Source organism: Vespa crabro, chromosome 9 (assembly GCF_910589235.1).
Source record: "Vespa crabro chromosome 9, iyVesCrab1.2, whole genome shotgun sequence".
NCBI classification, from domain to species: Eukaryota; Metazoa; Arthropoda; class Insecta; order Hymenoptera; family Vespidae; genus Vespa; species Vespa crabro.
The window spans coordinates 598161-624265 of record NC_060963.1 but is presented as its reverse complement, the minus strand read 5'-3'; the positions used below and the strand labels follow the sequence as shown (position 1 = coordinate 624265).

The following is a 26105-nucleotide window of genomic DNA, read 5'->3' as shown; positions in this document are numbered from 1 at the left end:
GATAGCCTCTCTCTCTCTCTCTCTCTCTCTCTCTCTCTCTCTCTCTCTCTCTCTCTCTCTCTCTCTCCAGGGATTTACAACCTTTTCTCCGAGGGGTCTCTCCGAGCTTTGCTCTTCTCTTTCTTCTCTTTATCTTTTTCTATTTGCTACTCGACACGCACAATAGCACGTGTTGCACGACCGCCATTGCTTGCCACTTGTTTCATATTGTGCACGTGTACGAGAAAGCGACGTGTCTTTGAGTTCACCACATTGATTATGCGATATGAGAGTCACATAGACGTTATTACAGTCACATATTTCGTGACCATTTGTATTCGAGTTCGAGTTAAGCGTTAAACGATCGATTCGAAGATAATTCATTCAAAACTATGTCGATCGTAATTCCATCGAGATCCCATGAGAATCGAAGTAAAACGTAATCGTGTGACTTTTGATGCTCGAGAATCGATCCTTCGAGGTCGACAGTCGAGCGGTGTCGAAGGTTCTTGACCTTCGAGTTAACTCATTCCAAGGTTATTTTAATTGCCATTCATTCGGTCAGAGACGCGATACGTTCGTCTTGAGAACGACAGGGACCACTATGCGCATATGTGGGTTGAAGTGAAAGATTAAACGGAGTCATAATACAAGAGACTCGAAGCAAGGTGATCTTTCGAAGAGTATCCGAGACACGGGCTAGCCTTTCATTCGGTAAGAAAGAAAGAAAGAAAGAAAGAAAGAAAGAAAGAAAGAAAGAAAGAAAGAAGGAAGGAAGGAAAGAAAGAAAGAAGGAGACGAAGGATGAAAGAAACGTAGAAAGAAAAGGACGAAGGAAAGAGAGACGTCACGAGCACGGTGTCGTGTCCTTACGCGCTTGAATCTTTGTCGGATCATAGACTTCGTCCCGCTATAGTCTTCGTCCTTTTGGACACAATGAAAGGTTCACGATATAGTCGGTGGACTCTGAATACGAGTAAATGACCTCCATTCATGGTGGATCGCCCACCATTCCATTGAAGAAACGAGCCCGGGTGGACCTCCTTCGAGTTGGATTCTAAGATGTAGGTGCTCCTTCAGAAATTTCATTCTATTTCGATTCGCTTTTAAAAACATAATTCACGCTTATTTCTAAAATTTGGATCGTTGTCCGATGAAATGGTGGGGTCATCGGACGTTAAATTCTTGTCGTTAGAGCGCGGCAAAGATCAGCTTGGTAGGTCTTTAAAAATGTGTCCATGGAAGGAGTCTTTAGGTCTTAATGAACGAGAACACAGTTGCGCCGCCGTCGCCAGCGCAAAAGATCAGCTTGATTCGTGGCAGGCGGTGCTTTCTCAGGTACAAGTAGAGAGAGAGAGAGAGAGAGAGAGAGAGAGAGAGAGAAAGAGAGAGAGAGAAAGAGACGAAGAAGGTTCGACGCTGTCGGTTGTCTCTTACCTGACGCACGGCGACAGTCTGCAAACTGTTAAATAGCTGAGTTAGAAATAGCTCGTTTCTTGGCAGAGAGGAAGACGAAAGGTACCGCCATCCATTTGCTCTTCCACCATTCGCATCACTTCCCGCACTCTCCACGTTTCGTTTCGTTTCATTTCGTTAATTAACGCCGAGCTCGCCTTCGATCGGTTAATGTTAATTGCGTCGACGTTTGGCCAACAACCTGCAGCGGCTTGTCGATAGGCGTGTCGCTCACCACGTGTCGCTTCGATACTTTCTTTTATCATATGCATTATATTTGTATATTTTATATTGTATATGCGTTAAGACACATTTATTATACGTATAGTTATGTAGGTTGATCGGAAGGGAAACGTTTCAGCCACTTTAATCGAGCTAAAATTCTTTTTTACGCTTTACCGTAAGTATCCTTATCTCGTCGCATACCATTGGCTAATGAATTTTAACTTAATAACCCTTGGGTGCATTAACACGCATATTCCTTCCTCGGCGAATCAACTCCTTCTCGATTTTCTGACTCGTACCAGCCAGAAAACGACAAGTAGCTATTTCTCGCGGTGGAATTATCGCATGTACGGTTTTACCGGATAATCACCATTATCGTATATCTTCGTTTGGATCTATTTCTCGCGTCTCGCATATTTAAAGCGAGCTAATCGAGCTCCTATCTCCGGAACACGAGGATATCATTTTTAACGCGCAACCAAGGTCGGTTTTATCATCGAATCGAGAGAAGAGTCTCCCTCGCTTCGTTTATCCGTAAACTACTTATAAAGCGTAATCCGCGTAAGCGACGTCACGTCGCGTTTCATTAGAGCTATTGTTGAACCTTTTCAAAGGTATAGCCCAGGCTACATTGACATCGTTTTATCTCTCACGGATATAGGTAGCGTAGCTCGTGTTCCCGATAGATCCACGTTTCTACCTGTATTCGGTGTTCCACGAACGCGGACGTTTTCTCTTTCTTTTTCTCGTAGATAAATCGAGACTCAAGGTACAAGTCGGTGGTTCAAACTACGTTCCGTTCGGAGCAAGGTAAATCGGTGATAAGAGCCGAGTCCGTAAGGAAAGACGTGGGTATTTGCCAGGCCGTGGCTCAGGGTGGTACCTAAATCATAGCATTAATTAGTAAGAGTTAATGATCGAGCGTTGTCGGAGGTAAGATTTTTGCTTGACCTCGAGGAAGGCAAGGGTCTCGATGAAAATCAAGGCTCACGTGTGTTTTTCCCTTCTGACCACTACCGGGCACAATTATTGGGTCTGGCTCGCGGGCCGAAGGAACGAGGGGTAGAAGGAGGATCGGTGTGGTTGCTGGCGCACTCCGTACGAGCCACGTCCGATCGCCTATCTGCGACTAATTAACACGGCCCGTTAATGAAGCCCACGTATGAGCCGCGCACGTACCTAGTCTTTCTCTCTTTCTCATCACCCTCCTTCTTCTTCCACGGCAGCACGTACTCAGAGCTCGGTTAGCCATAATCACGGCGCCTCGATATATAGTATACCGACAGGGTATTCGCGCGCGGTGTCTAATTAGCGCTTCTCGTACCCTCCTTCCCTCGCCCACTTCTTTCTATCATCCTGTTCCCCCCCCCCCTCTCTCTCTCTCTCTTTCGCTCATCGGTCCCATATTTTTCATAATTTTTTTTTTGATCATTCTTTCGAGACGATCCGATTCTACGTGAAATCAGCGTAACAGGTAGGCGGAATATAGTATATTCTTGGCTATCTTGTATGCCATTGACGAGAAGAGAGTTAGCGAGAGAGGTTGAACGGTAGTACGGCTTTCTGAACGGTCTTAATCCAATTCCAGAAGCATTCAGGACGGGACCGTTTCCTGTCCATTCGCGGTGTAGAACGACGAAATAGAATGCGTGTGTACATAGTACGCAGACGTACGCCACGTTCAGAGTTTCATAAACTGGATTACGGCACGAAACGTCCGCCCGACGACGAGAGAGCATCCGGCTCTCCGAAAGGAGAGACCTTTGGACTGCCATTCAGGACGACTCTCTCTCTCTCTCTCTCTCTTTCTTTCTTTCTTCCTTCCTTTCCACAGGCGCGACTACTACACAACTTCTACTACTACTACTACTACTACAACTACTACTTCTCTGGAGAGACAGGATACGAGGAGTGACGGACGGGAATCACGATCCCCTTTGTCCGTCCCGCGGGTTCTCTCTCTCTCTCTCTCTCTCTCTCTTTCTCGAGGCTGGACCGACTCGAAGCTCTGGCATTCCTCTCACGTTTCGGATCGGAGGGATAAAACACTTCGTACGCGAGATAAAGCGCTATACCCCTTTCGTCTCGTTAATACGAAGAAGAGCTTCGACTTGAGCGATCTTTTTCAAAGTTGACCACCATTTAGGACATTCGCCAGTCAGTCGGTCGAATAACTTCCTCTTACCATTCAAAGTTTCATCATACCATGTGAATTACAAATCGATAATGTTTGGAAATCTTTGGTAGGCAAGTCCTTAACAGATCTTTTCTTTTTTATTCAATTATTTCTCCCTCGTTACGTTCAATGAAACGTTTTCCAAATGAACCTGCGTTCGATTTCAATCGTTTGCCTTCGGGTAAGTTGGACTTTCTCATTAGTGATCGTCGTATTATTGGCTCACGAACGAACATTTCTTTTCTTAAAAAGTATTGCGCTTTTGAAAGTAAACTAAATTACTCGGAGTTGCGAGAAGAAACGAGCCACGACCGAGCGAACCGATAGAAGGGAGTATGTTAGAATTGCGTTTTGGTAATTACGGTGCCGCTAACGCCGGTGCGTGACAAAGGATAATGGGTCATTAGATTTCTAACGAGTATATAAATCTGTAGAAACGGCTTTGTTAATTTTAGAAACATCGTGCTACGTAAGACAACGGGGCTGTCCATGTCGCTAGCGATCCGAGCTAACACGCGATTTCTACATGTCCGATGGGCACGTTTCACGAAGGATTAAAGGTCGAACGACTGCGTAAAATCGTTTCAATGACCACGATTGAGTTTCTATTTTTTTTTTCTCTCTCTTTCTCGATGTCTCGATTTAAATTCCGATTTAAATAGCTCTCATAATTTAATGTCTCACAAAGGTACGCATTATCGGCTCGTTCATTTTCTTTCGTTTCAATTCGATGTATCAATGAAAAGGAGGAGGAGAAGTAGGAGGAAAAAAGAACGCCCAAAGCAAACTAGAAAGGTGTTTCCGAGTTAGTACAAGACTACGAAAGCTGCGAAAGGGCTCGGAGAAGCGTGCTATCGGATCTACAAGGTTCGTTGCGTCGTTTTGTCTCGTTAGGATACACGATGGTGGGACACGCGTCGCGACCTGTTCTCGATCGACGTGGCTGACACCTCCAAGAGGAGCGTAGGTACGCGTACAAGGTGGACTGAGGTAACGTGTACGGTGACACTGCGCCTTAATAAATGCGATTGGTCCGCACGCGCGTACACGTATCCGGAGAGGGCTTTCCGTAAGGGGGAGCATAAGAGAAAAGGACAAACGAATCGAGAGAGAGAGAGAGAGAGAGAAAAGAGGAAGAATTGGAAGGCTCACGAAAGAGAGGACAACGCTGTTTTGACGCTTCATTGAGTGACGCTCAGAAATGCCGCGTGACAGTTTATCGTGTTTCCTCACTCCTATCTGCGATCTCGTCCTCTCGATGTTGTTCCTTCGAACGTTCTTCTCCTTCCTTCCTTCCTTCCTTCCTTCCTTCCTTCGTCGTGCTCTTGCGAAGAAATAACGTCCGAGAGGGAGAAGAACGAAGAGGAGAAGAAGGATGAGAAAGAAGAAAAAGGAAGAGAACGACGAAGAAGGTGGATCCATCATTGATGCCACGTCGTACGATCCTCGGGTGGAATTTTAAGCAGCAACATCTTGTCGAGCGCAGGATTTCGGCCCCTTTTTGCTCGATACGGTCCTAATTTCGCGCGCTGGGTGGCGCGTCGGCTTGTCAAAGGATCTCACGATAGAGAAGAACCTTTTCCTTTCCTTCTCTCGAACTGAGTAGCAGCAACCCTTTAAAGTTTCCGTAATCCGTTATACCCGAAATCGAGCGTATCGGGCGTCCGTGTCACCGGAGAACGACAAATCTCGTTTCTGGATCGAACTTCCTCAACTTGGAATTTGTTGTCGTCCGTCGAATTCTAAGCGCAATCGCGATAGCACCACGATTTACTTCTACCCCCTCGAGAGAGTGTCTACATTTTTCTCTCCTCTTTTTCTTCCTTTCTTTTCTCTTTTTTTTCTCCTTTTTTTTTCTTTTTCCTTTTTTCTTCCTCTTGCATTTTCGCAAGTAGGAAGGATCGGAAGGGCTTCGTTGAAAGTCTCCGCGCGCACGTAAATTCGTACATATGCGCCATGGAACCTGCTTAAAGTGCGTGGAAGGGAGTCGCCTTCCCTTTCTCTTTTCTTCTTCTCTTTTACTTCTTCTTCTTCTCTTCCTCCTCCTCCTCTTCTTCTTCTTCTTCTTCTGCTCCTCTTCTTCTTCTGCTTCTCTTCTTCTTCTCTTCTTCTCGTGGCAAGCCAGAGATTCGTGAAGATAGCTCGGCACGGTAGCTCGTCAGAAAGCCGCGATGAACCTTCCGTGAGCCGTAGCACGTGCGTGTCCGTTAGATAACATCGCTCGTAACTCGATATTGTTTCGCTCAAACAAATTAGGGGAATTCAGGACTCGAGGTAGAGGACCTCGACTTTTTCAAGGTTCATGTCCTCTTGGCCAGCGGTCAGCATTTTTTCCCAATCTCTAGGAGGTGTGACTTTAAATTCGATTATCGTCATCGAACGATTGCAGTTTGAGTTGGATTAAAGAAAAATTATTCGTTTTAATTTTCTTACGTTATTTCGATGAAATTCGGATAAAATTCGTCGGGCAAAACGCGTGGTCGCGTCAGTTGAGTCACACGTTTATGATAATGATTCGTTTAAGAAGGGGCCCGACGACCAAGCGAAATCCATTCCCTCTCTCTTGAAGGAGACTCTGTACTAAATCTTGCCGACTTGCGGCCGGTTCTTTCTGTCCGAGGAAGTTTCCAGGAAGCCTTTTTATATTTTCTGCAGAGAAGAAGAAGAAGAAGGAAGGAAAGAAAAGGAATGGAAAGGGAAAGAAAGGGAAGGCGTATATGTACGTGTTGCGCCTTGGTAAAGGCCCGGCCGAAGGTTGCAACGTTTCACGAGCTCCCCATGTAAATCACGCCTAGCCCCTGGCGGCATAATTGTCGGCGTTAATAAACTCGCGACGTCGACAGGGCCACGTTTTTGCGTTTTTATGCACAACCTACTCGACTTCATTCTACCTGAGTTTTTAACAATGTTTAAACGAAACGAGATCTATCGATCGTCACTTATAACTCGCCAATTTTTATTACGGCGATATAATCCTTTGTTGTTGTTAATTTTAGAGTGTAAAAATACGCTTCGTCGCATTATAAGATTCACATTATTGGATCGTCAGAAATGGTTGAACTTCTCGACAATTTTATTGGTATGTTAAACGTGGGTGTAAACGTCTCGCACTCGTTGAAGCAAACTGTCCGCTCGTCTTTCGTCCGATCGGTCGAACGAGACGAATCCAAGAGCCGGCATCGTCGTGAGGCTGCTCGATCGACCGTCGTCGGACTTGCCACCCAAGTTGCTGGAAACCAATGCGTATACTTATATATACTTAGCTACGTACCTATACCTGCATACATATATACGCAAGAATATGTTCTTTGACAAGTTTGCGCTCGAGACATGCGCCGTAATGCGTTAGCTTCGACGATTTTCACGGCGAGCTTCGCGTTCATAATGAACCAAAGCTAATAAGGAAAGCGTGGACGCGTTCGTGTACACCGAGAAGGCGAAATTGCGTTCCAGATTTTTTTCAGAAGAATGCGAGGCGGATACAGTGACATCTGACACGCAACATCGTGAGATCGAGTTAACCAGAGAGAGCGAGAGCGAGAGAGAGAGAGAGAGAGAGAGAGAGAGAGAGAGAGAGAGAGAGATGCAGCAGCGACGACTATCTATTTTCTAGTAGATCTCTCTAGTGAAAAGTATTTTTTTCGCGAAACATTTTTTCGTCCTTTTCTTAAATTATTTAAATTTCATATTAGGGACACACAGAGTCTGAGAATTTTTCTTAAGAAGAAGCAGAGAAGAGTCGTGGCGAGCTCATTAACATATCCTTGTCCCAGGAGAGTTTCCTCGGGCCAAAGTCGTAAATAACTACGCACATGGTGGACAGAAGGAGGATGGGAGAAGTAAGAAGGAGTAGCGCAAAATCTTACCGGCGTAATGTAAAAGTAAAAACTCTCGAAGGGGGATGACAAATCGGTACAGGATTTCTCATTGGCTAGATCGCAAGCGTAGCGAGCGTTACAACGTTTCGCTAATTAGGGACGTTTCAGTAACGTGGTCTAATAAGTTTGGACCAGCAGGATTGCTAGTGGTGCGTTTCCAGAACGAGCAGTAAGCAAATGGTAAGTACGGTGCGAGTAATCGAACCACCCGTACTCGGTCAATAAATTCATGCTCTGATTGCGCGTAAAAACGGCAATTACCGGTAGCCATCGTGCGTGAAGATATCACGCTGAATTACACCCCGTTATGTTCATTTTCCCTGCGCGCGGCACTACGCCGTTTGCACGGCTACCTACCTTCTATCCGCCTTCTTCGTCAGCTCTCCCACCAAGCGACTTGGACCGCGACCGAAAAATCAGACCCCTCCCGTGTCTGCAATAGTGTCGATGATTGCGCTCGCGTGCATACCTGCTCGAACGTAACGCCACCCGATGATCTTATCGAGGAACGAGTTTGATCGTAAGAAGAATCACGTAGAAGAAGGGGTCGCGGGCCAACGCGTATCCGTTTACTGGAGCCGACGTAATGAGACTTAGTACATCGAACGACAGGGAGATCATAGTAATTATCTCGACGTCAAGCAGGAAATTAAAATCGAACGACTCTAATGTATGTAAGTGTATAGATACTTATGTAATATTGCGAAACGCACCAATGATTTTATCCCTTTCGATAACGAGCTGTTGATCGCGTTGAAAATCGATTCTACGATCGTCTCGAAACTCGTTTTATTAATTCGATGCATTTACGATATTGGCGATCGATCGATATCGATTTCATCGCGACCCAATGACAACTCCTAATCGACTTTTCGTCGTTTCACAGAAGGATTCAGTTTGAATCGAAGAGCGTCGACAGGAAGGGAGTTTGATTGGACGTGCACCGATCGCGTAATTAGACACGCCTCATATCTCGTCGATGGCATTGGGCGGCACCCAATCGATCGTCGAGGGAAGACGAGAGAGAGAGAGAGAGAGAGAGAGACAGACAAGAGCCGAGAAGCAGAAGAAGGAGATGCCCGCGTCGAGACGAGGAGATTCGAATCGCTCGCACCAGGGATGTGTAACGATGTATCTAACTGTGCGAGTGTGAGAGAGAGAAACCATAGGTGGGTGTTCACTCGCACGTTCATACGTACGTGTTCGCACATTGCCGTATCCGTGTGTGTCTTCATTACGGACAGCCGTGAGAGCATTTAGATGATATCGTAATGGCAATTACCCGCTTGATCCTTCGGCCAGGGATCGTTCGCCAACTCCTTTGCCGGTCGGTGGCCACACCGACTAATATTGGTTCTGCTCATTATACCGATCTCTTACCGATCGTACCCAAAGCCCCTTGTCCTCTTCCCCTTGTCTTTTCTCTTTCTCGTTCTTTCTCTACAACCTTCTCGCCATCGTTTCGCTCTTCGTGGGTGTGTGACCACCTACCTCGCCCCCGTCCTTCCGGTACACATCCCGTTCTCTTTCTCCTTCGCCTCTTTAGGAACCGATCCTTGTCTAGTCGCGATCGCTCGAACAAATCTTTCCATGTACGAGAGAGAGAGAGAGAGAGAGAGAGAGAGAGAGAGAGAACAAGGAAGGCCGGAGATCGGAATCTCCGCGACACCAGTTCCGCGCAATTCTCTAAGGATATCCTTTACGAGGGAAAAAGGAAATAAGCGTATAGAAATTACTAGTTGAAGTTAACTAAGATATAAGATATGTGAATATAATGCAGCGATTTGTTTGATAAAAATGTTTTAAAAATCAAACGACGGAAACATCGTTCTCGAATAGAATAGTTATATCTCAATAATCGATCTCATCGTGATACTATTACGATCAAGTGAACATAATATCGATCGATAATATACGTCGACGAGATTGACGCGCTAATTATGAACCATTCGGAAGCGCAAAATTTCAGCTTCTCGGTTGACTGCTAAGGGCAGTTTTATCGGTCGACGATGAACGACGGAGAGAAAAGTTAATTGAGTGTCCTCGCCCTGGGTGTCCGATGTTGTCCAACGTTGTCGCCGCTACCTGAGGGCGTGGGCGCTCTGATATGAGTTACGAGTCTGTCGTATTACACGGCAGAGACCACGGTGCGGCCACGGTGGTCCTGCCCTTCCCGAGATTACGGACCATTTATACACGGGTACGGGCCATCGAGGAATATCCAAGTGTCGGCTGGCGTTTCATCTACTTTATAAGTGTCCTTGTACGCGTCCCTATCGCACGAAGGATTATCGGAACATACTTCGTCGTCTAAAGTTTATCGATTCGTACGACTCTTCTCTTCTCGAAATCCTCGCTGCCGAGAATCTCTCTCTTATAGACCTTCGATATTAGTAATCTCAATATTTTCATTAGGGATCGATTGGATTAGCGAGCGAACGATCACAAAACGTGCGTGTTCTTTCGAACGTACATACCTAGCACGTAATATCTTTCATTGATATAAGTACGTATCTACAAATTTTACGAGGGCTTTTCATCTCTCGGAATAGTTTTGGTGCGAAAAGAAGGAAACGTGTCGTAAGATACGCGTCGTGGAAACGGATGGCAGCGGGCACTTAATAATCAATAATTTATTAATACTCTACGTTCAACATTAGTACGGCGAGTAAATCAAAGCGTCCTTGTTTTACGGCTCGCATTCATTACCGGGCAGGTTGCATTCGCTCGTATATCTCCGTGAGTTCCGGAGCGCGATGAAGAGTGAGAGAGAGAGAGTGTGCGTGCGTGTGTGTGTGTGTGTGTGTGTGCATGTCTGTATATGTAAGAGAGAAAGAGAAAGATGAGACGGACAAGGGTGAGCAAGAAAAGGGGAAGAATACTCGAGGGAAAAAGTGTAGAAGACGCGCAGAGAAGAGAGAAAGAAGAAGAAAAAGAAGAAGAAGAAGGTATCGTTCGATGCTCTCAGCCCCGTTTTAACTCGCGATCGTTGTTGTTGTCGTACACATTGTTAGTTCGGTTTACGAGGCACGCTTTAAGTTCTTTACGCTCGCGTTTACGCTCCTTACGCCTTTACGTTTACGATCGTTACGAATGCCCCTCGAGGCCTCTGCTCTCGCGACAACTCCTCCTCGCGACTCGTCCTCCTCCGCTGACACCGGGATCAGCACGAGGGGTTAAGGCCAGAGCAAAGTCCTTTTCCACTTTCCTCTTTGCGAATCCTCGCCACGACGTACTCTCTGTCTCGAAATCCTCGTTATCCTCGGGCGCGGACCTCCTCGGAAATTTATCGTCCTGCGTCGACGACATCCGAGACGTCGACGGAGCTTGGGAGCTTAATGACCTCTCTCTCTCTCTCTCTCTTTCTTTCTCTCTTTCTCTCTCGTTCTTTCTCGCTAGACGAGTATACAGCTTAGACAGTCAAAGTATCGATCTTATTCTCCTTCGTTCTTCGATTCGTTTTCTCGATACAACTAGGCTTTTGTAATAAAAGCTGAAAGTGAGATTTGAGCTCGAGAGAAATTGTCGTGTAGTCGTTATCATACTTTAGACATCGCGTGACACGCGACCTTCTCTCTCTCTCTCTCTCTCTCTCTCTCTTTCTCTCTTTTATCAAGGATCTAGCAGCACCTGTGAGAAATCGGGTAGGCCGGTAATCGTCGTCTCACGGTAGTTTTCTCGTATCTTCTTTCCATGCACGAGGACGACAAGAGTCAAGAGTACCGGAGAAAAGTGGTTGTCGTGGTGCGGAACGTGCGGGATATCGGACCGGTACCGCCGTTGGCGCAAGCGCGCATAATGAGAGTGATATAATAACGACGGACACCAGCGACTCGTACTCGGCGACACAACTCATCCCGACAAAAGGATACCGCTCCCTCTTCAAAGAGGAGAAAGAGGAGAAAGAGAGAGAGAGAGAGAGAGAGAGAAAGAGAAAGACAGAGAGAAAGAGATATGGTGATACGCACTCGAAAGGAAGGGAAGAAATGCACGGCATGTCTACCAGAGGAGAAACGCTGTAGCCAGTCGAGTTAATTAAGAGGATCCAACCTTGACGGACGTAGCCATTGTGCACGCGCGCGCGCGCGCACGCTTTTCTCTTCTACGATAGGCCTCGGCGCGCGTGATACCATCCTAAACGTACATTTCTATGTGTATCCAACTAGCAACCCTTCGTTCTTGTCGTTTACCATTTATAGAAGACATCTTTCCTTTTCGAACGTTCACTTATTATCTCTTTTTCTCTTTCTCTTCTCCCTCTTTTTCTCTTTTTCCTTTTCTATCTAGAAAAAGTTTAATTATTTTCAAAAAGTAAGGAAAGAAATAGGGAAGCTGATGCGAGCAGAATAAAGTTAGCATAGTCTTTCGATCGCTTTATTCAACGTATTGTGCCGAGCCTCGAACGCGATACGGAATGCTCTCTACAAGAGCAAGCCAGTTCTGCATAGTTATCTAACGATCGGAAGTACAACGTTAGTCACGGCAGGGGACAAGTTCGTAAGCGTTGCTCGAGAGTACGCGTGCGAGACTGTTAAAGAGTTCCTTCGGTTCCTTTATCTCCCAGACCTCCTTTTTCTTTTCTTAATTTCTTTTCGTTTTTTTTTCTTTCTCTCTCTTTTTTTTTTCTTTGTTGATTTTTTACGAGGAGGAAACGGCAAGAAAACGAAATAAAGCTGGAGAGAGCGATAGCGCGGCTTGAATATAAAAGGTGGTTCAGCGGCGGCGGCGGCGGCGGCGGCGGAGGCGGCTCGCACGCACCACGCGGAGATATAAAGCCGAGGGGGCGTCTTGGTGACAATTAAGAGGCGAGCGAGGCCACAAATCACCGGGCGGCGAGCTCTAATCACAGCCGCTTGACTACTTTCTCTCTCTCTCTCTCTCTCTCTCTCTCTCTCTCTCTTTCTCTCTCTTACTTATAACTTTTTTTCTCCCCTCTCTTTCGCACGTTTAATCGACCTTTCCGAGTCGCGTTTAAAGACACCGACTCTCTTTGCAGAACCACTCGAAGGTGTGTTGATTCGCACATATAGAAGTTTGATATATCTTTTTTTTCTTCTTACTTTTGAAGACTTATTACGAAGAATGGTATAAGAAAAGCTTGTTCGTCTTCTGCGAAAGAGCTTTATCAAAAATTGATACCGTTATTAGCTGGAAGGCTTAAAAAAACAACTCGATCAAAAGTACCACGGAATCTATATCAAAGTTCTGGCCGGTCTTTAGCCTTTGGTAATAAATCGAAGATTGCGTCGTTGGAGAAGAGAAAAATGGGATACGCTCGAAGGATCTCAAGTACCGTATACAGGTGCGATTACCGTAGAGTCTCGATCCTTACGACGTGCCTTGGGAGATGGAACAGGGTCGAGTCTAGGAGCGTCACCCTTCGAACGCCTTATGCTCTTTTTCTTCCCTTTCGCGCACTCTTTTCCTTATTTCACGGTACCGAGAATCGAGAGAGAGAGAGAGAGAGCGCGAAGCAACTTGTATATACAGGGTGTCCCATTTTAATCGATCGAAGCTAATATGAAACTCATTAATGATAAAGAAATTGGAAAGAAACTTTGTCCGTTTCGAGGATACTCGTTAACACGTTACACCTACATCGTATTCGTGCAAACAGATTTTCCTCTACCGCTATTTAATGATATTCAGGCGGATCGATTAATATGGAACACCCTGTACGGTCGCGAAGAGATTGCTATGCTAATTCCATTAATGTCGCATGAATTATGGTCCGACCGGGTGTGGACGCACGTATTCTTCTTTCCAAGAGTTTCTTAACGTTCGGTGAACTACGAGGGGATACTTAAAAGAGGCGGAAGAGTCGACGATGTCCGACGAGTAGAAACGATATTCCTACGCGCCTTGCCGACTGGCGCGTATCTTAAGACCCGATAAATTGAATGCGCGCGAGCGGAACTGGCTGGTTAAGAGAGGGAGATGGGTGAAAACGAATGAATGCTGAGTGCGCACGAGTAACCACGTTATCGTTCGCGAGAGAACCATCGAAGAAGCGGTCTCGCGATGGTCGGCAGGTGAAAAAAAATCTCCTAATCTCCGGTAATTGAGATTCGATACCAATTAAAAGCGAACGCACGAGCGCGAGTAAAGTCGCGCGAGTCTCTCTTCGTAGTAATCTCGGTATTAAAATCATTCTTACATTCTTGCCTTTTTTTTCTCTTTTTAATTTCTTTTTTATTTTCTTTCTTTCTTTATTTGTGTTTTTTCTTTTTTTTTTTTTTTTTTTCTTTTTCAACTCGCAAGGAAACGATAAAGAGGACTCTTTTGGTACTCGTTTTATAGAAACTTCCGATCAAAGCTAATACACCCTTTCGTAGTTGTTTTATTTTTACACACGAACTTACGAAAGATATAGATGTAATTAAGAATTTAATTAGATAGGCAGAAAAAGGGAACGATTCAACGTCTGCTCGTAGGTAGATAGATACCGTTTCTACTTGGAAATACCAAAGACAGGATATTTGATCGTGAGCAAGTTCTTCCTCGTCGGTTAATTCGCACCCACGCTCGATCATTAACGTCGATTCCCGACCTGCCTCAACACCTCGCATTATGCGCTCTGAATCACAGCGCTCGCGTTCAGGATCGTTCTGTCTCGATGGCCCGAAGGTGGCAACGTACCGCGCCCCACCTTCGCTCTCTCTTTTTTTTTTCTACTCTTTCCTCTGGATTGCATCCATCAGGCTCTATCACCGACGTTTTCCGTGCGCCATAAATAACGGTCATTCCAGGTAATTGTATTAGATGAGAACCTGTCACCTGTTCCGCACGGCAAGCCCTACGTGGAGAAGAAGAAGACGAAGAAGAAGGAAGCAAAAGCTTGATGGAAAAGAGGAAGGGTTAAGAGGTAGAACGAGGACGGGGAGAGTGGGGGAAGGTGGAGAAGGCGAGGTCGATGATAAATCAAGCAACGGGGCAGCACTCGAGGGTTGACTCTTCTCGCGAACGACGGAGACGAAGGAAGGAGTGCCGGAAAAGTGGAGAGAGAGAGAGAGAGAGAGCGAGAGAGGATGGAGGGTGGGTGGGAGGTAAAGGTAAGGTGAGGTAGGGAAGGTACGCCAGTCCAAGGGCTAAATCATCGGTGATTGCGACGTGGGTCGCCCACTCTCTTCCTCACGGATCTCTTCCTCACCTCTTCCACTCTTCTCTTTCTGCGATGCTCGTACAAAGTTTATTTCCACGACGAACGCACATGCGTGCGTACTCGCGCATACATAGACTCAAGCACTCTTTCGTCTGGCCTCTCCAATTATTACCAAGTAATTACGAGAGTGAGATCGTTATCATATACCTACGTATAAAACGTCTCTCGGCAGTTCCTACGTCGTTATCATCACGTAACGAATTTTCTAACTTGGCAAGATTAATCGATATAATCTCATAGTAGACATTGCAAGAACAACGAACGCTTCGGGCAAATTTTATCGCCCGTGAATGCGATATCGAGAGGATATAAAGTCGACGCAGGATGATTTCGTTCGATAACAAAAGAGGGTCGATAGTAAAGCGCGATGTTTCTCGAGAAAGCTACTTGCTCGCTTTTAAAGCACCCGACGACGATACCACGCTCCATGCCAGATTGTAATTTATTTCTTCATCTTCGATAAGATGAATCTCCGTTGGGCTCACTTGGCCATCTATGAATTCCCGTGAGCGAGGGCTGCCTCGTTAAAGGATTTAAGTACGGAGATTTAAGTATCGGGAATTGTCTGACGGGTTATCTTAACGACGATCTTAACGCGTTCAGGACGAGGTTTCCCGTTGGTGGATCGCACTCGAAAATCGAGTATTACCTGCCACCAGAAAGATTTAATTGAACGATTTTCCAACTTTCTCGGTTAAGATTGATGCTCGTTGATTAACTTACGATTTATCGTACAGGACGACGACTATGTAAAATCACTTTCCAAATTACTAGTATAATAGAGATTGGAATCGAGCATCCATTCATTTTGGTGACTAAACCTAATATATAACTATTAATACTCGAAACGAGGTCGAATAATAAGAGGAATAAGAAGTAAAAGGTGAATCAAAGAAAGAAATGAGTAGAAAAGAATAGAGCTCTGGCGTCTAATCGTGCGGTCTAAAGCAAGCGAGCGTAATTTATTTCTTCTTCCTCGATAAGATGAATCTTGCGATGGGACGAATGGAAGTCTGAGAGAGAGAGAGAGAGAGAGAGAGAGAGAGAGGAGAAAAAAGAAAGGGAGAAGCGGCATTCGATGTTCTTAAGTATCTATTTATAATAAGGCGATGCCTTGGGACGTTGCCGATCGCTACCGAGTACGCTACTTACGCTAGCCCGTGCGAGTTGCGCGCTATACTACGTCGTCTCGTCAGCGTGGATCCATTAGTCAACGGTTGACACGCTGACGGCTACCGTATACCAACTACCGTTCGTTCGTCGGAGGACCGACCGAGGAATCTTCTATATAGTTGAATCTGATCGCTCTTCTATCTATCTCTCTCACTCTTTCTCTCTCTCTCTCTCTTTCTCTTTTTCTCTCGAGCACCAGCAACAGTAACAGCAACAGCGACGGGCAACGGCCAGTTAATGCTATGCCTCCTCGCGACGGTGACACTGCCGGAGAAAAGCGTGCATTATCGTAGAAGAGAAGAAGGTTACGAGAGAGGATGAAGTGGAGGAGGAGAAGAAGAAGAAGAAGGAACACTATAAACTACTAAAGTCGACTGGAGAGATCGAGCACGCACGGTCACGCTGACACGCGCGCATTTATTACGGTGGATCGCACCACTCCGATTCTTCTTCTCCTTCTTTTTTCTTTCTCTATGTCTGTCTGTCCGTCTCTCTCTTTCTCTCTCTCTCTCTCTCTCTCTCTCTCTCTCTCTCTCTCTTTATCTTTATGCCAGATTAAATAACGCTTAACCAGCGTATTAGCGAGTCTATCTTTTTCGATCGATGTCGCTCTGGATTCGAGACTCGACTAGTCCCTTAACGATCCATTGCTAAACTCGTTCGACAACGCGAAATTTCTTGCTCTCGTCTCATTTTTTTTTTCCTTACCTTCTTTTCCATTTTTTTCTTTTTTTTACTTTTCTACATAGATCGAAGACAGAGTTGGAAAAGTGGAACGATCGGTCGAGCGATGTCTGGTAGGCAAGGAATTCAAAGATATTTCGTTTATCTCTTATCAAAAGCTTTTACGAAGCATTAACGAGACGCAAGGATTAGAGTCGATGGCTATGCGACGCCTTTTGAGAAAGAATTGACGCGGCTGGTGAACGCGTGCGCGAGACCTCGAATACTCTTAGTAGTGTGCGTAGGTGAACCTTCTTGGTCCGGGTACGCATCTTTCAACCGCCATTACGGTGCCTCCGGGCGTCCAAAGCGTCGGAGGAGTTATGTTGGCAAGCGTGTATCGCGGTATTTATAATGCCGTGCTTAATTGTTGTCCGTAGATCAAGCGCGCGTCGTAACTTCACCGGAAATCCATGGCGCCCACGTCGAAAGTTTTCTCCTTTCTCTCTCTCTCTCTCTCTCTCTCTCTTCCTTTTGCTCGCTCACTCACTCACTCACTTATTCACGTTTGACCCTCTCGTATAATTTCAACGATCGCCGGCGGGTCACCTCTTTCGCGATAGAATCGTAAACTCTTCGTCCTTTTCGAGAATTAACGATCCATGGCGACACTCGATCGATCCGATCTTAACGTCGATCGAAAACCTCGTTTGATTTACCGACCATCTTAACTCGATACTTTCGGTCCGCTATTACTTCCCGATATATCGACCAACGTCACCTCGATTCGATATACATATCCTCTTCCGTGTAGCATTGTCTTCTCTTTCTTTCGATATCACTTTGTCATTTCGTTCGATCGCGGATAACGATAAAAATAAATAAGTACGTGATTTAATCGGGACAACGTTTTGACATTTAAAATCACGGACGATCGAGCCCACATTACCGCCAATCAAAATCCACTTCTACTCCCGAAGGAAGGACGATCTTACACGAGGTTGCTAGCGAGCATACGTACATCGATCCTTTGGCGTTTCGTGTGTGCGCAGCGAAGTTGAATTAATTAACTCCGTGGTGCCACGCCGTGAATATTAAGCAGACACGAGGATCCGAGCAGGGCCGTCTTTACATCCTGTGCGAGCTCCGTCTACTTCTTTCTCTTTCTCTCTCTCTCTCTCTCTCTTTCTCTCTCTTTCTTTCGCTTCATCTCTCAGTCCGTGTCGCTGAGATGATGAGGTGCTCGTTTGAATTCTGATGCATCCTCGCAGCTTCTACTTGGACACTGTCTTTCATTAGGCAATAAGTGGCGCATGGGCACGAGCGAGAAGAAAAAGGATGATTTGTTTACCGAATTGATTGCCCTGCTAATTGGCCGTACGATCGTTTTTAACACGTACTGCCTACCTCAACGATCTTATCATATATATACATATATATATATATATATATATATATATATATATATATACATATGTATATATATTCTTTAGAAACACTCCTATCGTATTTCAATTCATTATCGTTCTGTGGTTGTGTTATTAGCTTAAAGTTGGCTTAACGTGTTAGCTTAATCGCGCAAATCGCAAATCGATTGGTCTCTCAAAAAATTGCAGGTCGACTAGAAAACGATGCGTCCCTGGTGGTCGGTAGAAGTTATAGGTGGCTACCGCATGGCTGCGTTGGAAGAAACTTTAACCTCGGCGAAGAAGAACGTAGAAGACGACCGCGAACAGGCATCGTCTCGCTACGCGCATCCTGAGATTCCCTAAGTGTGGTTCTATGTACTTGCGAGACGACTCGGTCACTGCAAAGTAATGTTATGCGTCAATCGACCTCCACAACCCAGACGTAACCCGTGGTGGATAAACTTTAGAATAAACGAAACGAAAGTTTATGTAAAATCTATATTCCTTGAATTTCTTAATGATGTTAGAGAAAAATTCAGAATGATTTAATACATTTGAAATAGAAATCAATCAGAGAGATTCATTGTAATAGCGCTGTTATTCTCTAACGAAAGATCTCGAATGGTATCCATTAACGTTGTCCAATGATTTCAGTTATATATGGAGCACAAAGGAGTCCGCCCCTGGAAGAAGGAAAGGCACGTTCGAAGGAGCAACCTGCAAAGATCGTTCGTGGTACGTTTAACGCTGAAGTTCTCGTGGTAACGCCAACTGGAGCTTCCTCGAGGCACGCAAGACGTTTTCGACACCACCGTGTGCCGCACGCGGAATTCACTTAAGCCGGGAATGCGAGCCTCGTGTCCGCGCTATATTCTCTCCCATTTTCTTTTTCTTCTTTCTTTTTCTTAGATGGTAGCAGCTTCCGTCCTTATTCGCCGTGCATAATGCGGACGTTCCGTGGCTTCGAGCCGGACCGATTCCGATTTGGATTCCGATCTCGTACAGGTGCGATCTCGAGAGAGAATCGAGCCGATAGAATCGATAGAGCCGCGGAATAAACGAGCCACTCTTGCCGCTCTTGAATCCCGTGCCTACGCTTAAGGTACTTCGATCCTTTTACCTTATACGCGTACATTCTCTCTCTCTCTCTCTCTCTCTCTCTCTCTCTCTTTCTCCCTCTTTCTCTTTCTTTCTTCCTCCGCGTGCGTACCTATCCGTTTTCCATACCGACAGTTCATAAATTGATATCTTCATTTCTGCTGTCCAAACGCGTGGACGCTATTAATATTTCTCCTTTTATTATATTTTTACGTGGTAAAAAGTGAAATCAAAGAAAGGAACTCTTTGATATTTTTATCCTTCATGCAAATACAGTTTTTACTTGTTCAAGCAACAACTCCGTTCTCCGTTCTTATCGAATGAAATGAAGTTTCGAAGTGACGATGATTGATCGATAGAAATGTACTTAGCTTTTGTTCAAAATTTTTCTAAATAGTTGATTGAAAAGTCGTCGATCATATTCTTGAAGGTAGAAAAAAGAAAAAAAATCTGCACGTCGACCGGTTAGCACAGATTTAAATCACGCGAAGTAATCGTTAGTCGATCTATGGTCGAAGCGGCGTTAGAGGAGTCTGCTACGAGCGTATGCGTGTCGGTGTTTGTCAAAAGTACCGCCGTCAAGAAAGAAAGAAAGAAAGAAAGAGAGAGAGAGAGAGAGACGATCGGTGGAGCGATCTCGGACACACCAGCTGCTTTCCGATATCGACTAGAGGAGCGGCAAGAGATAGCGGTTTTCTTATTGAACGGCGATTATAAGCCGAGCGACGGCGAGTTGAGACACCCCCTTCTGTCTGTCTTTCTCTTTCACCCTTCTTCTCCATCGGAAGCGTATCGACGTTGGTACACGGGTACTGCATTACTCGCTTCGGTAAGTCGCCCGGTAACCGCTTTGGTAAGAAGCTACTGAATCACCCGATACGACCACCACGACTCTTTGACGGCTTCGGTTCTTCTTCTATCTATCTTATCCTTCTCTCTCTCTCTCTCTCTCTCCCGCTCTCTGTCTCTCTTTTTAATCCATCTACGACGAGACTTTCTCTTAATTTCATCATCGAAATTATTTCCGAAAAAGTTGATGTTGCTTTTATCCTTTAAAAGTGAAACGTAAATGATAATATCGTAAAGTTGAATGTTACTTAATAGCTCGCGAATAGAGTAATTAATTCGGTAATTCTCGTTGAAGCTGATGTTAATCCTCGTTCGTTTTATTCTGTCACGAGAACAGTCGCAAGAGAGAGAGAGAGAGAGAGAGAGAGAGATAGAGAGAGAAAAGGTTCCATAAAGCAAAGGAAAGCGGTCGCTGACTCACGCTGCGGTGTCCCCTTCTTCCTTCACTTGTTCTCTCTGTATGGAGCCGCTATAGATCGGTTAGGAAGGAACGCGCAATTATAAATACGTCCCGACACGAGTCCGTGGCGTGCAACGCGCTGCCGCTAGTCATTTTTCGCTCGCGAATTAAAGGCGCGCGTGTCCGATACGCGTTTCGCGCAAACGAGAGCGAGAGCTCAACTCTCTCGCTTCTCGATTGTGAGAGAAATTGTGCAACGACAGGTGTGCTGTACGAGCTGTTCGACCCACCGCGCTGCCGGCTTTCGGAATTTTTTCAGATTCCATTATCAGATAATTTACCGTTATTGTTCTTCCGATATACACCGTCTTTGCTTGTCGTCGTCCTCGTCGTCGTCGTCGTCGTCGTCGTCGTCGTCGTCGTCGTCGTCGTCGTCGTCGTCGTCGTCGTCGCGATTCGTTTCACTTCGCATAACTCTCTAGTTTGCTTATTTTAAACAACGAAGAATGTTGAGCGTTATCGCCGGCCGACTAGAAAGCGCCGCTCGGTGCACGCTTGACCGATACTATAATACTTTGTTGTCTCACAACTTTCTATTATTATTTTATATTATAAGCGTCTCGTTAGTCTTTCAACCCTTAGCTTGGTGGCGTTAGTCTTCGAATCAGACATCGCATTTTCTATCTATCCGCATATTCACTCTCTCTTAATTAACTATAAATATATGCATGCATATATATATATATATATATATATATATATATGTATATATATACAAATATATATATATATAATATCTGCATACGTTGTGGCTCGAACGTTCGACGTTATTTATGGTCCGATTTGTGCCGTACGTGCATACATACGTACTTACGTACCTATGTGCTTTTTCTTTTTAACGCGAACAAAGGACAATCCTCGGGGTCCTCGATCCCGTACTCGCTCGCTCCCTCCGCGAGGGGATAAGAAGGCGCGGAATAAAAAAGGAGGAGGAAGGAGAGAGAGAGAGAAGAAAAGGAGTCGAAGAGGTACGACGTAGGCGTTTCGAGCATACAGGTGCGACGGCACCGAGAACCGTGGATAACATCGCTTAATCACACGTGACTCAAGCACGGCGCGGCTCCACCCACATCTCCCTTCGTATCTCCCGCGGATTATCTATGCAAAAATAAATAAGCTACTAAGTAACGACCGGTCGGTCGCGCTCCTCTCCTCTCCACTCCTCTCCTCTTCTCTCCACGCATCTCTTCTCTTTTTCTTTTATACGTTCGCGAGAGAGAGAGAGAGAGAGAGAGAGATGCCAAAGAAAAGTCCGGTACACGAGGTATATTACTCTCGTTGTGCTGCCGCACTCCCCGTCGAACGATTCCGCGAGGCGTCGCGCTATTTATTTTTCCTTGGACGCCGATGGCGAAGAATGGGCCGAAGCTTCTTCGAGAGGTATCGTTTATTGATTTACAGTCGCAGATATCTCTCTCTTCGATTAAAATCGGAGTTCTACATTATTATGTGCGAGGATACAACGCCGCCGCCGCGCGCGTACGTGCGCGTATACAGGTTTCATTTTGCCGATTATTATCGATTATTATCGATCATTATCGATCGTCGGAATTAATCGTGAAAATGAAAGGACTCGAGTGTACTAACCAAGAAAAATCTTTTAGACTCGTTTCGATCGTTTCGATCGTTCTATCGACGTAGAACCTTAGCAATTTCGATCGTTCTCCAAAGTTTATGATCGAAACGAAATATTTTACGAGACTCGATCCCACGTATCTTTCACCTTCGTTTCACTAGATATTCGCACATTCGACCAATACGATTTATACTTTTCCTTCTGTTTCGCGAAAAGCATCACATCAAAGTATGGTGGAATCGTATGTTGGTAACATTGTAGAACTCGTTCGAGTGAAACGATGATAAGTAAGCGTGCGGTGTCCTTGTGGAGGGTGGTGACACACGTGACACGCACAGCGATTTCAAAGACCCCATAGATGGGAATACCTGTCCATGAGCTCTTCCGATATTATGGTGGGTTAAATCAGCTCCGAAGGAATCTCGAAAGACATGGGTGTTCAATTACCTGGTCATAAACCTTTACTAGCCTACGACGAAGAAGACGGCTAAGACAAGGAGGAAAAGGCGAAGGAGGCCGATGAAGTGGAAGAGGACGACGAAAATGTTCTCGTACTCCTCCGATACGATTACACCGTGACGATCAAATAGGACTTTACTTTACGATCTCGTAGAACATATCCCCGCCTTTTTCTCGAGAAGAGCTAAGAATCATCGCCGAGGAAATATAGATACGTTTTATCGTATTTTATATATTTTACCGTGGTAGGATAATATCGCGAAAGAAATCTCTATCTCTCTTTTTCTCTCTCTCTCTTTCACACACACGCACACAAAATAGCGCGACTTACATCGAGGTTCGAGAAGTTAGATGAGCCACTTTCATACGATCGTAAACTTGGTCTTTCCTTTCTTAAAATCATTTTTTCATGTTTCTGATCGAACACGTATACTATGCGTATGTATGCGTTTAAATGAGAGATAATTATTATCGTTTCCTAGTCCGCATAATCGACTGGATGAGATCTAAAAATGGCCTAACTATCGCGATTCTATCTAATCCACTCTCTCTCTCTCTCTCTCTCTCTCTCTCTCTCTCTCTCTCGTGCACCTAGTCTTTCGTTGCGGATCGGCGCTATTAAACGCGTTTCATTCCACCAGCACGGTTGGGAAGATCGCGCCTTGTCCAAGGCTCGTAAATTCCAATCGGCGGACAACAAGCGGACGAGCTTCCTCTCCCATCGGTGGCCCCGCAGGCATTGACTCGTTGTTAAAACCTGAACTGTGTTAAGAAAAAAATCAAAGCCGACATTTTTTCGCTATTATCTTAACACGTTTATTGTCGTTTCGTTCACGATCCTTAAGATTTCTTTATTCGAAGTCGAACATATTTCTTTATGTAGTTGTGAAAAATCCTTTTAAAAATACTAGCTGCTTTTCGATTTTTAAGTATTTATAAAAGTGTGATAGAATCTGTAATCGATGCAAATCACTCGCGTCCTTCTTTCACCTTCTGTCAGAAATTCCGAAAAAGAAACCGGATGGATTCCGGATTTCGAGGCAATCGTCCAATCGGATTCCACGTAGGTGTCGCCGCGCATACCACGAGTCGTTGGATTATACGTCGTACACGCGTTTACATGAATCATCGTGCGTCGAGGTCCGGATGTTCAGGGCTCTGGTACACCTGTTTACGCGTCCGATCCACCCACGGAGAGGATCGCTCGGAGGAGATGCGGATCGGATCGGTCCAGAGGCGCCTAAGAAGGGGGACAAGGTAAAAGAGAAGAAAGAGGGGCAAAAGGAGGAGAGCTCTCTTAACGGCCGGTGGTTCGAGTCGGCGAGCTTCGTGTGAGGTAACGACATAAAATCCCGAGATCTTACTTATGCTCGAGCCGGAGCTCGCGCGGTAATCTTCTCTCGAAGACCTTCTCTCTCTCTCTCTCTCTCTCTCTCTCTTTCTCTTTCTCTTTCTTATTTAAGCGCCACATTTCTTTCGAGCGGCCTTCCTCCGTGCGTGGGGAAAGCGGCCACCTAACTGTCCCCCAAACGAGCGCATACGACGTCGGCTCGGCGACGTTTATTGCGTTTCCGAGGCAGCGGATATCGTCCGCGACGTAGAGAACTCGTAGACCCCACGCGTACGATCTTCGATCGATCGAATATTCCGTACGCAATGGACGGATGGACGTGCCGAGGACGACGAGGTCGGCGACGCCAAGCAGAGATAGCCGGATCTCTTCCGTGTGGGACCTTAGTAATCTTTATATCGAGCTGGAATTTCGAGAAAGAGGAGAGCGGAAAGGGAAAAGAGAGAAAACGAATTAAGTCGATACGAAGCAATACGAAGACCAAGTTGCTCGTGCGTTTAAACTCGGAAATAAATTTTTTATCTTCGTGTTAGCCGAGCCTCCTATCTGTTCGAAGGATCGTCGGAATTAAATTTCCACCGATAGGATTTAATTAAATTGTCTTGTAATGTAGGTACATGTCGCGTACTCTTCCGAGCTTTCCGAGTGGACGAAATCGATCGACTCGTGCCGTATCGGATACGGGTCTTAATTTATTCCATCCAATAGCGCAATCTGCAGCGATCGGAAGAAAAGAAAAAAAAAAGGGGAAAAAAGAAAAAACTCTATTCAGCGCGTTATCGCTATACCCGATCGGTTGGTTTTTCTCCTTGTTAAGTCTTGTATTTTCTACGGATTAAAGGAAGACGTTAACTCGGACTTTGTGGAACAACGTAATCCGACGATAATAATAGGATAGCAATCCGAGCTTAAAACGTTTACTGAAATCCACGCTTTTCTGATCGTCTCTCTTAGAACCTCGATCTTCGTTCTTACTAGGGTCGATAACATCCATGAGATTTTTCTCCAAACTCGACGTTCGCGCTTAAGGGTGGTCCAGCTACGAGGAGTTTCGAGCTTATCGGGACACTTTAGTTCAACCGCGGTATTGCCGTCTTGGTGTTAGCCGACGACCTTAACGTCTCTTCTCCTTCTGATCGTTCGGTTTACGGCGAATTATCATACACGAGGATTTGAATGCTTGCCAAGCTTATAAACGACGATGGCTACGTTTCTCGTTGGCTATCGGCTTGTCGAGAAAAAGCATAGGTGGAAAGGTAAGAAAAAGAGGAAGGAAGAAAAGAAGAAGAAGAATAAAGAGGATGAGGAGAGGAAGAAGAAGATGAAGAAGAGGTCTGCGGTTCGTTCGAAGCAACCGCACCGAGTCGCTTTTTACTACGAAGGCAAAACTCGAGTTAGAAACGTAAGAGGAATCTCTTTCCAAGTACCTTAGAGCTCACCAGCACCCTACTCGTCATCTCAAAAGAGCCTCTTTTATTCTCTCTCTCTCTCTCTCTCTCTTCCTCTCTTGAGAGAAGAGAGTTTTGAGAGAGAGAGAGAGAGAGAGAGAGAGAGAGAGAGAGAGTCGCGATAATGTACGCGGCTTTCCAAATATTTTACGTATACGACGGAAGGAGACAATGCGCCGTGTAAGTTTTTATAACGCCCACGAACGCGCTCGAATACTGTCGCTCGCGAGGCGTGGGTCGTTTCGACACGATTTACGAAATTTTACGAGCTACCTGCTCTCTGCACGCTCCACCGAGCTTCACTTTTTTTTTTTTTGCCTGCGTTTTACCAGAGAGAAAGAGATGAATTCTATCTCGTATTTTTTCATTTACGATCTTTATAGGTACGCTCTTAACAGTTCGTCCTTCCTTTGGTAAAGAACAAATGGGTTCGTTGATTTTACAGGCGTTTCGTTTTACTCCATGTTGACTGTGCAAGCGAGTCGGCGCACGACTTATCCGAGGATGATGTCTTAAAAATGATAATCAAATCACAGGCTATTCAATCTCACTTGCGAGGTGGGAGGCCCGACTTTGTATATGTACTCGGATCGCGTTTTCCTTTTCTTTCTTCTCTCTCCCTCCCTCTCTCTCTCTCTCTCTCTCTCTCTCTCTCTGTTTCTCTTTCTCTGTTTCTCTTTCTTTCTCTTTCTCTCTCTCTCTCTCTCTCTCTCTCTCTCTCTCTCTCTCTCTCTCTCTCTCTCT

The 26105-nt window shown here is 45.4% G+C and overlaps 1 protein-coding gene across 21 annotated transcripts in view; it reads left to right on the top strand.

Moving 5' to 3' along the window:
- Positions 1-26105, top strand: part of LOC124427175 (GPI-anchored wall transfer protein 1-like) — a 121069-nt gene that overhangs the window by 34010 nt on the left and 60954 nt on the right. For 12 of the 21 annotated variants that reach the window (XR_006942895.1, XR_006942894.1, XR_006942897.1 and 9 more), the window contains 3 exons: positions 8600-8882; positions 18328-18609; positions 18775-18855. The gene's annotated coding sequence lies outside the window, so the exon portion shown is untranslated. Of the gene's footprint in view, positions 1-8093; positions 8388-8599; positions 8883-18327; positions 18610-18774; positions 18856-19029; positions 20196-26105 lie in introns of those variants that run through there. The other 9 variants (XR_006942902.1, XR_006942899.1, XR_006942898.1 and 6 more) reach the window with 6 other exon arrangements.